The sequence below is a fragment of the Protopterus annectens genome, chromosome 1.part1, assembly GCF_019279795.1.
Source record: "Protopterus annectens isolate FY-2018-M chromosome 1.part1, PAN1.0, whole genome shotgun sequence".
In the NCBI taxonomy this organism is placed as follows: domain Eukaryota; kingdom Metazoa; phylum Chordata; order Ceratodontiformes; family Protopteridae; genus Protopterus; species Protopterus annectens.
In genome coordinates, this window is record NC_056726.1 from 1,458,987,622 (window position 1) to 1,458,999,642 (window position 12,021).

Sequence of the window (12,021 nt, forward strand, 5' to 3'; positions counted from 1 at the left end):
TTGTGTGGGGAACAGTGATTACACACATGGATCTTGCAAGTGGCTCTGCTCCACTGAGGGTCAGTTGGTTACTCGATGTGGTGGCGACAGAAGACACTGCTTGCCTCGATTGATGAATGGCCTCTGACAATTAGGCGTGTACCTAACGATGTACCTAGGAACCTATACGTACAGTACCAACATATGCTGATAGGTGCATGTACTGTTCAGGTGTTGACATTCCTTGTTCCAATAGCTGTTGTGTGTGCAATGGTTGAGGGCTGCCTATGTAGGATTCACAGAGTAGGCCACCTATACATTACAATTTACAGGTGGTCGTGTGTGCTTGTCATCCATTTTACTGTGTGTGCAGGTGGAGAGGTATGTCAGTCTGTACGGGCCTACACTGTAAGAGTATGTGCTATACATTCCCTCTTTGCCAAGGCGTAGGCATATTGGGCATGCCTCCATCTGCCTACTGGGGCTGGCACAGGGTGTTCGTGGTCTGAATCCCTCTGTGCCTGCAATGGCCTTGGCAATTGTGGTGGGCTGTGAGGGCTTTCACCATTATGTCCCTGCTGCAGCTGTTTCCGCAGGATCATATTATGTAGCATGGCACATACTATGAAGATGTGGGCATACGTGCCTGGAGAGTACTGCAAGGCTCCACCAGATATGTCCAAGCAACAGAACCGTGATTTCAGCATCGCAAACACATGCTCTATGATGATTCTGGTTTGTGCATGTGCCTCATTATGGCATTCTTGCTTGGGTGTGTGTGCATTTCTGATGGGAGTCATCATCCACGGTATAGCCAGCATCCCCCACAAGGTGGCCATGTGGGATATCCCCCCTGACAAATACCTGATACAGCTATGAGGCATGCCAGATGTAGGAGTCATGGTGACTTCCAGGGCTGCCAGCACACACATCCATGATAATGCCCTGGACATTGCACAAGACCTGGCAGTTAATGGAGTGGTATCCCTTGCAGTTTATGTAGTGCCTACCATGCTCACCGGGTTGTGACTTGATATGTATGTGCATGCAGTCTATCGCACCCAGTACCTCCGGGTAGTATGCCACATGGTGGAAGAGACGCATATTGCTGGCCAACTCCTCCTGAGTTCAGGGGAAGTATATATGCTCATTGGCATGTGGTAGCATGGCATCCAGGAACTGGTGTAGTACCCTGGATGCTGATGCCTGTGAGATCCCCATTATATCTCCAGTTGGCCTTTGAAAGGTACCTGTGGCTAGTATTCGCAAGCTTACACATACCTTCGTGTCCACTGGGATGGGTTCCCCTCTGTTGTTTCTGGATCTCAGGCATGGCCGGCACAGCTCAACTATTTGCTGTAAGATGTCCCTGTCCACCCTGTAATGCTCTACTATCTCCAGATCATGTAGCCCCTGGTAGGTTACCCTTGGTCTGAACACTCTTCTCCTCCTCCGGGGCCTGCGGTGGTTGTCAGAATCATCCTCCACAACACCTTCAGTCACTAACACATGGTGATGAATCACAGCTATGGCAGCTCCAAACATGTACATTGTAAAAGTTCCCCGTATGTTTACACCTATGGTGCAGTGTTTGGGAATACACAGGTGTGTGTGAGGTTCTTTCACACTTTATACTATTGTGCTGTGAACACTGATGATGTCATAGGGTGTGTATGTACGATCGTAGCTACAGGGTATCTTATGTGTTTTAAGACAGGAACTACTATTGTGGTGCCTTTGGTGTTGAATTACATTTGGCTGCCGTGGATTACCTTTTGCCCTTCCCTTTACATTTCTTCACATTTCACCTCCCATTTTCTGGCATGCATCCAGCAGCCTGCTTTCATTTTTACTTTCCTAAACCTGGCATATCTTGCATAATGTGTTCTATGGCCGGTCTACTGCAGGTTTGCTTTGCACTGCTATGACAGTTCTCTTTTCTTTGCAATCCGACACCTCCCCTATCCTGTTTTGCAGGTTCCTGTGAGCAGACTTGTCAGCTGCCATCGATTGCCCGCTGTGAGTTAATAGGTGTTAATTGCTCAGTTGTACTCCAATTACCTTACTGCGGCATTTCCTTATTTTCTTCCCCTGACCTTCCTGTTTGAGCTATGGTGCACAGCGTGTGCGTCCACTTACCGGGTTTCGGGCACGTTTTCATCCCCGTACACATGCGCTTTCAGGCACCATATGTGCTCTCAGCTAAACGATGCTATACCTACTTCCCCATCCCTGTCCTGTGGCTTTGCTTAGCAAAGGCCAGGCCGGATTTGCATTGCTCCAATGTGCTTACAGCTACGGTGGCACACCCCACTGCTGATGTCATATATACTTCTAAACCATTCTTTGGTGTTGTAGCACTGCGCCGTATGATACATCCTTAGTCCAGTGGGACATTTGCGATTCACTATTACCTGCCTCATTTGCATGGCATTGACTACTAATTCCTAGTTACCACGCCGGACACTGTCACAGACCCTTAGCAACCCTTGCAGCTTTGTTGTGGTGTACCATGCATACCATTGCATATTATGGTGAAATCATGATTTGTATTACATTACGATTTTATGACATTTGTATATATTTTCTTTGTGTTCCCGTTTGCACACACATGCCCTGCAGTTGTACTTTGTGTTACTGTGGACATGACATTAAATGTTATTTTTTAGGTGTTGTGCATTTTTTCTTATGCCATTGGCTGTATATTTAGCCATTGGCATATGTTAACTTTGTAATACATGAGTCTGGTCCGCTTTCATAGCTCCGATGTTCTGTTTGGAAAAATGTAAACCGTGTTTTTTGGTTTACATTTCTGTGGGCTTACGCTATGCCTGCACCACTTCATGAATCGCTATGTACCTTCATTTGTATGGTGCGGCACTGCACATGGGGTTATTAGCATACCTAAGCTGAGGGCTGCGCAGATCTGGCGTATGCCGGTAGTGCATGTGGAATTGTACCATACCTGAATCGCTCGGCGGCCATATTTGGTGTTATACCACCTACACTACGCCTGCGTCTGGCGCAAGCTTCTGAATCCCGGGGATGGTGTATTTAGCAATAGCTTTTGACATGCCACTATATAACCATTTAAAATATTATAAGCCATAATGTATACTCCTAATCTAACTTATAGTATGTTTTCATTAACACACAGTCTACCCACATTAGCTCACAGAAGCCCCCTTGCTTACATTTCATAGGTTCATAGGTAGATACTAGGCTATCGGCCCTAGGGCCTATACAAGTCTAGCCATAACAATTCCCTGCTATTTTTTAAGCGACAATGTTTTGCTTAATTTGCACTATATAAAATCATGCTTATGTCATTTTAACAAGCTTATATCTGATTCTTAACTACATATTTTTTTTGTTCATTATTTACAGATTGTGTATTGCTATCTACCATTGCAGGGGAACATCTACTTAAGTCACAGAATATACTCAATTAGAGTTCTGTAAATTCTTATTACTTTTTCCAGGCAAATGATTACTATGTTGATATACCTATGTTCATAAGGATGCATGCTTTTAAATATTATTTGTGTGTTTAAAATGCTGTTGGGAAATATGTACCTTATACAAATGATACATCAGCAATGACTAAATAATGGGAGGGATTTCTTTTTCTATCACTAGTTTCACTGTGTCTGTAGGTTTCAAACAGGAAGCAGGACTTGTATGACAGATACGGCTATACTCCCAACAGGAAGTCAATGCTAATAATCATCAGACAGCTGTCTCTGAAGCACTACAATGCTGCTGTTTTTATATTCTCATGCTACAAAACATTTCATTACGTATGACATTAAAAATAGCAATACATCTGGTGCAGAAATAGTGCCCTAACGTGAAAGAATGTTTATTCCTTTACATATGTGATGCAATCAGTATTTATTTTATTCAAGTGAAAGTCAGGGACTAGGTGATAAAATATGACTTTGTATTCAAAATAAAAGCAATATTTTAATCTGAGTAACAGCATTCATTAAAAGATTTGTTTCACATGTGCCTGTATATATTTACATGAGTTGGGGCATTTTGAACATCAGGATTTAATTTGACAGTATTTATGTATGTTATTTATGTATACGTACCTACTTAGATAAGCAGTTATGTACATAAGTATGTAATATTTTGCCACCATTTTATTTGTTTTTTTTTAGTTTATGATACTTGCACGAACAACTCTGTTTCTTCTTTTTCTACTTTAGTCTCTCTCTCCCCCTTAATTGTCCTACATGTAAGATCACCTGTCATCAGTAAATATCCATGGAGTATTAGAACATGTTCATATATCAATACTTTTCATAAATAATGTGTACTTTACTCCTATAAGCCTTTTATAGTATTTTTTTTTGCATTTCACAATGGTTTAATGTATGATGTGTAAAGCATTAGATTGGTTTCCAATATGCAACTACCAAGTGGATGTTATTAAGTCCCAACATCTGATGACTTTCTACATTACTCTGGTTTGCAGTTAGCTGCATCTGGATGTTTGTAGCTTCCCAAAATAAGATAATATAGTGTATTGGCAATGGTTTAAAGAGATATGTACATCACTGTCAAGTAACCGGTTCAGTAATAATAATAAAAAGCCTTTTTCTCAAAATTATTTCAGAGTAGAAAACAATAAAGATTAATTTATAAGCAGCTACTTTACTTTGCTAGTTACTACATCACTGGGACAGCAATCATGCTTAAATGATCACTGTCTTTTTTTTTTTTTGCAGCCTTGGGTTTATATCACGTTATCAAAAGATGAAAATAGCGAACGTTATTTCATCAAACCTAAAATATCTAAACCACATAATATCGAACATTTAGAACAGCGAATTTTTTCCTTGGGAAAAAATTTGCTATTTCAAAACACATACACACAATGCAAGCACACCTAAAAAACATTAATACACAGACATACACTTATAATCCTACAACTAACCCTACACTAAACTATAAATACACTACTATCTATCCACTTACCTTAACCCAAACCCTAACCCTAAGGTCCGTCACTATCACACACTCACCTAACCCGCACCCTAATCCTAACTCACTTATCCCGCCCCTAACCCTAATTCACCTAACCCGCGCCCTAACCATAACTCACCTAACCCACGCCCTAACCCTAACTCACCTAACCCGCTCCGTAATCCTAACAACCACACAATCGCACACTTACCTGAACCCGACCCGTAAATTTCCACCAGAGTGCTGAAAATAGCAAAGCTACAGAATTGGTGTTCTGCAGCTTCCCTGTTTTTAGCGTTCACTCAAAACGGGTCGATATTAGAACATTCGAAGTTTTAAAACTTCGATGCTCTGATATAGACCCTTATAGCCCAGCTACAAGCCAGCATCAGCAGAAAATACATCAGCACACATCAGTTAAGTAAACAATATGTTCTTTTATAACTTTGTCCTGTTACTCTTTTTTCATTTACCAACCACAAGTCTGCAATCTGACTGTGTAAAGTAACACTTCATACTGAAAAAAAATCAGCATTGTGTTGAACCCAGCATTTCAAGTAGTTAGTTATAATGAAAACAGAAGTTCTTGTTGAAGTCGTAATACCTTTTGTTTATCTTCCAAAGAGTGGTTTGACTTGTGATAGGAAGAGTTTACTTCACACTTCAGCCTGTGGATGACATCAAGTCTCTTAATTTCCAGTTCACCTATCTGACATTGCAACTAGAATATTCTTCACTTCTCTGCAGGGAGTTGCTTGCTGCTCTAATGGACACCTAAGGGTAGGATGGGAAAACAAAATTCATGTTTCACAGCTTGAGTTAAGTACTTTTTCCTCATCACTGGTTATATACAACATGGCTCAAACTTTATAAAAACCCAAACTGAAACATAGCATTAGGCATTACATTTTTGAGCAAATGTAAAATCTCTGTGAAAGAGTGAAACCCCTTTTACCATTAGAAAGAAGTACAAGGCAGGAAGGTTAGAATATATGAACTTCAGAGTTGCCCCGTTTGGGAGATTTCACCAGAGGCTAGCAAGCTCTGTTTATTTCCATATTTTTAGAAGTATAATCACTTCTTACTACACTCATATTACTGTGTCACCTCACTACTTATCACCACAACACATTCCAGACACCCACTTTTCATTACACCACAAACCCACCTTACCATACTACTCCATGTACATATCTCACCATCTCCCCTACACTTGTCAATGTTACTAACCTCCAATATTTTTACTGAAAATAATACCGAGTAAAGATAGTCACTATAACCCTCAGTTATTCAACAAGAGCTTATCAAATGATTGAAATTACTTTACCAACATTGCCTCTAGGCTACTGCTTAGTGGTGACATCCAAACTAACCCTAGACCACTCTCAGATAACACCAACCCTCCTAGTAACTCTAGTCTCAACACCCTTATACATTCAATCCTAAACAGAAAAAAATTAGACCTATTGCTAATGAACATTAATATTAGAAGTATAGGTAACAAATTAGACATCCTTCATGCCACTCTAGCCACATATTCCCCAGACATAGTAATAATCATGGAAACATGGCTAAAACCGGGTACAAAAGATGATGAAATACTACCCCTAGGTTACTCCATACTACGGGTGGATAGACTCAACAAAAGAGGAGGTGGAGTTGCTATCCTCTTTAAAGACCATCTCAAGTTAACTTTCCTTGACTGCAAAACCCCACAATTTGACAGTGCAGAAATCATCTATACCACACTAACTATAAATTCAAGAAAAACACTTAATATAATTGGCTGCTATATCCCACCTGGAAATAATGCCCCAGTTATAGAACGTCTACTGCACTGGTCAAGTAGTACCCTTAGCCAGGAGACATTCATACTGTGTGATTTTAATTTAGACTGGTTTGCACCCTTAGTCAGGAGACATTCATACTGGGTGATTTTAATTTAGACTGGTTTGTAGCCTTAGTCAGGGGACATTTATACTGGGTGACTTTAATTTAGACTGGTTTGCACCCTTAGTCAGGACACATTCATACTGGATGATTTTGATTTAGACTGGTTTGTACCCTTAGTCAGGGGACATTCAAACTGGGTAACTTTAATTTAGACTGGTTTGCACCCTTAGCAGGACACATTCATACTGGGTGATTTTAATTTAGGCTGGTTTGCACCCTTACTCAGGAGGCATTCATACTGGGTGTTTTTAATTTAGTCTGGTTTGCACCCTTAGTCAGGACACATTCATACTGGGTGATTTTAATTTAGACTGGTTTTCACCCTTAGTCAGTCGACAGTCATACTGGGTGATTTAATTTAGACTGGTTTGCACCCTTAGTCAGGAGACATTCATACTGGGTGATTTTAATTTAGACTGGTTTGTACCCTTAGTCAGGTGACATTCATACTGGGTGATTTTAATTTAGAATGGTTTGCACCCTTAGTCACGACACATTTATACTGAGTGATTTTAATTTAGAATGGATTGCATCCTAAGTCAGGAGACATTCATACCATCCAACCACTACCTTTCTTTCCACACCACTAACTACCTTGATTATAGCAAGCTCAGATGCTCATAAGCCTAGTACTTATTATACAGGAGGAACTTCTTATTGTAACATTTGTTAATGTCTGTTATGTACTTCACAGATAAAGAGTCTAGTTGTCTACTGATGTACTATGTTCTTCATCTGTAAATATGTTGTAAGTAATTGCTATGTTAAATTGTTAATCGCTATGTAATCCAATGTAACTACTGTCTGTTTATTTTAACTGTGGAGCTTTTCTCCCCCGGCCTACACTGAAAATGGACCTACGTCCAGTCGGACTCTCCCGGTCAACAAATGTAAATAAATAAATAAATAAACAAATAAAACAAATACTGGGTGATTTTAATTTAGACTGGTTTGCACCCTTAGTCAGGACACATTCATACTGGGTGATTTTAATTTAGACTGGTTTGTACTCTTAGTCAGGAGACATTCATACTGGGTGATTTTAATTTAAACTGGTTTTTACCCTTAGTCACGAGACATTCATACTGAGTGATTTTAATGGGTCTATATCAGAACATCAAAGTATTAAAACTTCGAATGTTCTGATATCGAACACTATTCAGCGAACGCTAAGAATAGCGAAGCTGCAGAACAACAAATTATTTCCTCGGGAAAGAATTCGGGTGGCTGTTTCTTTTGCTTTGCTATTCTTAGCGCTGTGGTGGAAAGTTACAGGTTGGGTTCAGGTAAGTGTGCGATTGTTTGTATGTTAGGGTTGGGGTGGGTTAAGTGAGTTAGGGTTAGGGCACGGGTTAGGTGAGTGTGCGATAGAAACGGACATTAGGGTTAGGGTTTGGGTTAAGGTAAGTGGGTAGATAGTAGTGTATGTCTAGTTTAGTGTAGCGTTATATGTAGGAATTTAAGTGTATGTGTGTGGTGTGGTTGTTGTTTGTTTGATGTGCTTGTGTTGTGTGTATGTGTTTCGGTGCAGCAATTTTTTTCCATGGGAAAAAATTTGCTGTTCTGAATGTTCGATATTTTCATGTTTAGATGTTTTTGGGCCGATGAAATAGCATTCGCTATTTTCATCTTTCGATAGTGTGATATAAATGCGATTTTAATTTAGACTGGTTTGCACCCTTAGTCAGGAGACAGTCATACCGGGTGATTTCAATTTAGACTGGTTTGTACCCTTAGTTAGGAAACATTCGTACTGGGTGATTTTAATTTAGACTGGTTTGCATCCTTAGTCAGGATACATTCATACTGGGTGATTTTAATTTAGACTGGTTTGCACCCTTAGTCAGGACACATTCATACTGGGTTATTTTAGTTTAGACTGGTTTGCACCCTTAGTCAGGACACATTCATACTGGGTTATTTTAATTTAGACTGGTTTGTACCCTTAGTCAGGAGACATTCATACTGGGTGATTTTAATTTAGACTGGTTTGCACCCTTAGTCAGGAGACTTTTATACTGAGTGATTTTAATTTAGACTGGTTTGTACCCTTAGTCAGGAAGCATTCATACTGTGTGATTTTAATTTAGACTGGTTTGCACCCTTAGTCATGACACATTCATACTGGGTGATTTTAATTCAGACTGGTTTGTACCCTTAGTCAGGAGATATTCATATTGGGTGATTGTAATTTAGACTGGTTTGCACCCTTAGTCAGGAGACATTCATACTGGGTGATTTTAATTTAGACTGGTTTGCATCCTTAGTCAGGAGACATTCATACTGGGTGATTTTAATTTAGACTGGTTTGTACCCTTAGTCAGGACACATTCATACTGGGTGATTTTAATTTAGACTGGTTTGCACCCTTAGTCAGGAGACATTCAAACTGGGTGATTTTAATTTAGACTGGTTTGCACCCTTAGTCAGGACACTTTCATACTGGGTGGTTTTAATTTAAACTGGTTTTCACCCTTAGTCAGGAGACATTCATACTGGCTGATTTTAATTTAGATTGGTTTGCAGCCTTAGTCTGGAGACATTCATATTGGATGATTTTAATTTAGACTGGTTTGCATGTGATACAGATCACCCCATCCATCACATAAACTTTCATGGTTTTAGACAAACTATTCAAGAACCTACCTGAATAGATAAAACTATTAAAAAACAATCCACTTTGGAGTAGATATTATTAAATAACTCCTCTCACACATTTCAATAAGGATGTCTTCCATTTGTTCTGAGCCATTACCTGCCCACATTTCTTTTACAACAGCACATATTCCTACCAAAACCTACTATGTTTAAACAACTCAGAAAAAAAACATAACTTTAGTCTTGACAACTTCAAAGCTGACCTACAAAGGTGAAAATGGACTCCACTAAAATACAATTACCTAAATGACACAGTGAACCTCTTTAATAAATCCTTTTTATATATATTAAATGCACATGTCCCTGTTAGAACCATCAATGTAAAATCAAATTATGGCCACTGGCTAAGAAGAGACACTAGGGCTCTTCAGAAAACTAAAGATAAAGCCGGGGAACTATGGTGTAAGACTAACACAGTTGTTTCTAAACAACAGTATCAGGAACTTAGAAAGAAGGCAAAAAACAAATAAAACAGGATAAAATAAATTTATATCATAACATTCAAAACACATATAAAAAAACTCAAAAACTCTGGCCAGCTATAAACTCAATCCTTCACCCAGGAAAATCTACAACACCAACCCCAAATATCCACAACAATTCCGATAGCATAGCTGCCATTTTTAAGAAACATTTTACCGAATCTATAATTGTTCTTTCCAAGCACCAAACCCCTACTCCTGATACCAAACCAGCCAAGTCTACAACTAGCAATGCCTCATTGTCTTTATCCCCAGTTCCTACACCCACTATAAAAAAAAACTACTCCAGAAACTAAAATCTACTACACTTGCTGAAAATAACTTACCCAGTGAATACCTCAAAATTGCAGCTGAATCTATAGCCTTCCCAGTATCAATCCTTATAAACAGATCCATTCTCAAAAAAAAAGTCCCTCATCTGTGGAAAATTTCCCATGTAATCCCACTTCATAAAGGGGAACTTTCCAGAGAATTGACAAACTATCACCCAATTGCTATTCTTTCACCTCTTTCTAAGCTACTTGAAAGGTGTATTCATCTCCAGGTGATGAAATTCTTATTAACAAATAACCTTCTCTCAAACACTCAGCATTGGTTTTGCCCATTGCATAGTACCACTACAGTTCTCTTATCATTCACTAATACCATAAACCATCACAGGAATAACAACGACTTTGAATCTGCCATCTTTCTAGACCCATCAAATACTTTTGATATACTCTCCCATTCCAAACTAATAGATGTACTAACTGAACTATCCTTCTCACCATCTGCCACAGCATGGTTTCATAACGATTTATCTGGCCGTCAACAATCTGCTCTATGGCAGGGTGACCTATGTCCATGCCTTCCTTTATCCATCGGTGTCCTCCAAGGATCTATCTTGGACCCTCTCCTTTTCTCCTGCTTTACTAATAATCTGCACACAGCTACTTCACATGGTTCTATAATACAGTATGCAGATGATTCAACACTTATCTGTGACTAGTAATCTACACACAGCTACTCCACATGTTTCTATAATACAGTATGCAGATGATTCAACACTTATCTGTGACTAATAATCTACACACAGCTACTCCACATGGTTCTATAATACAGTATGCAGATGATTCAACACTTTCCTGTGACTAATAATCTACAAACAGTTACTCCACAAGGTTCTGTAATACTGTACACAGATGATTCAACACTTATCTGTGACTAATAATCTACACACACCTACTCTACATGGTTCTATAATACAGTATGCAGATGATTCAACACTTATCTGTGACTAATAATCTACACACACCTACTCCACATGGTTCTATAATACAGTATGCAGATGATCCAACACTTATCTGTGACTAATAATCTACACACAGCTACTCCACATGGTTCTATAATACAGTATGCAGATGATTCAACACTTATCTGTGACTAATAATCTACACACAGCTACTCCACATGGTTCTATAATACAGTATGCAGATGATTCAACACTTATCTGTGACTAATCATCTACACACAGATACTCCACATGGTTCTATAATACAGTATGCAGATGATTTAACACTTCTCTGTGACTAATAATCTACACACAGCTACTCCACATGGTTCTATTATACAGTATGCAGATGATTCAACACGTATCTGTGACTAATAATCTACACATACCTACTCCACATGGTTCTGTAATACAGTATGCAGATGATTCAACACTTATCTGTGACTAATAATCTACACACACCTACTTCACATGGTTCTATAATACAGTATGCAGATGATTCAACATTTATCTGTGACTAATAATCTACACACACCTACTCCACATGGTTCTATAATACAGTCTGCAGATGATTCATCACTTCTCTGTGACTAATAATCTACACACAGCTACTCCACAAGGTTCTATAATACAGTCTGCAGATGATTAAACACTTATCTGTGACTAATAATCTACACACACCTACTCCACATGGTTCTATAATAC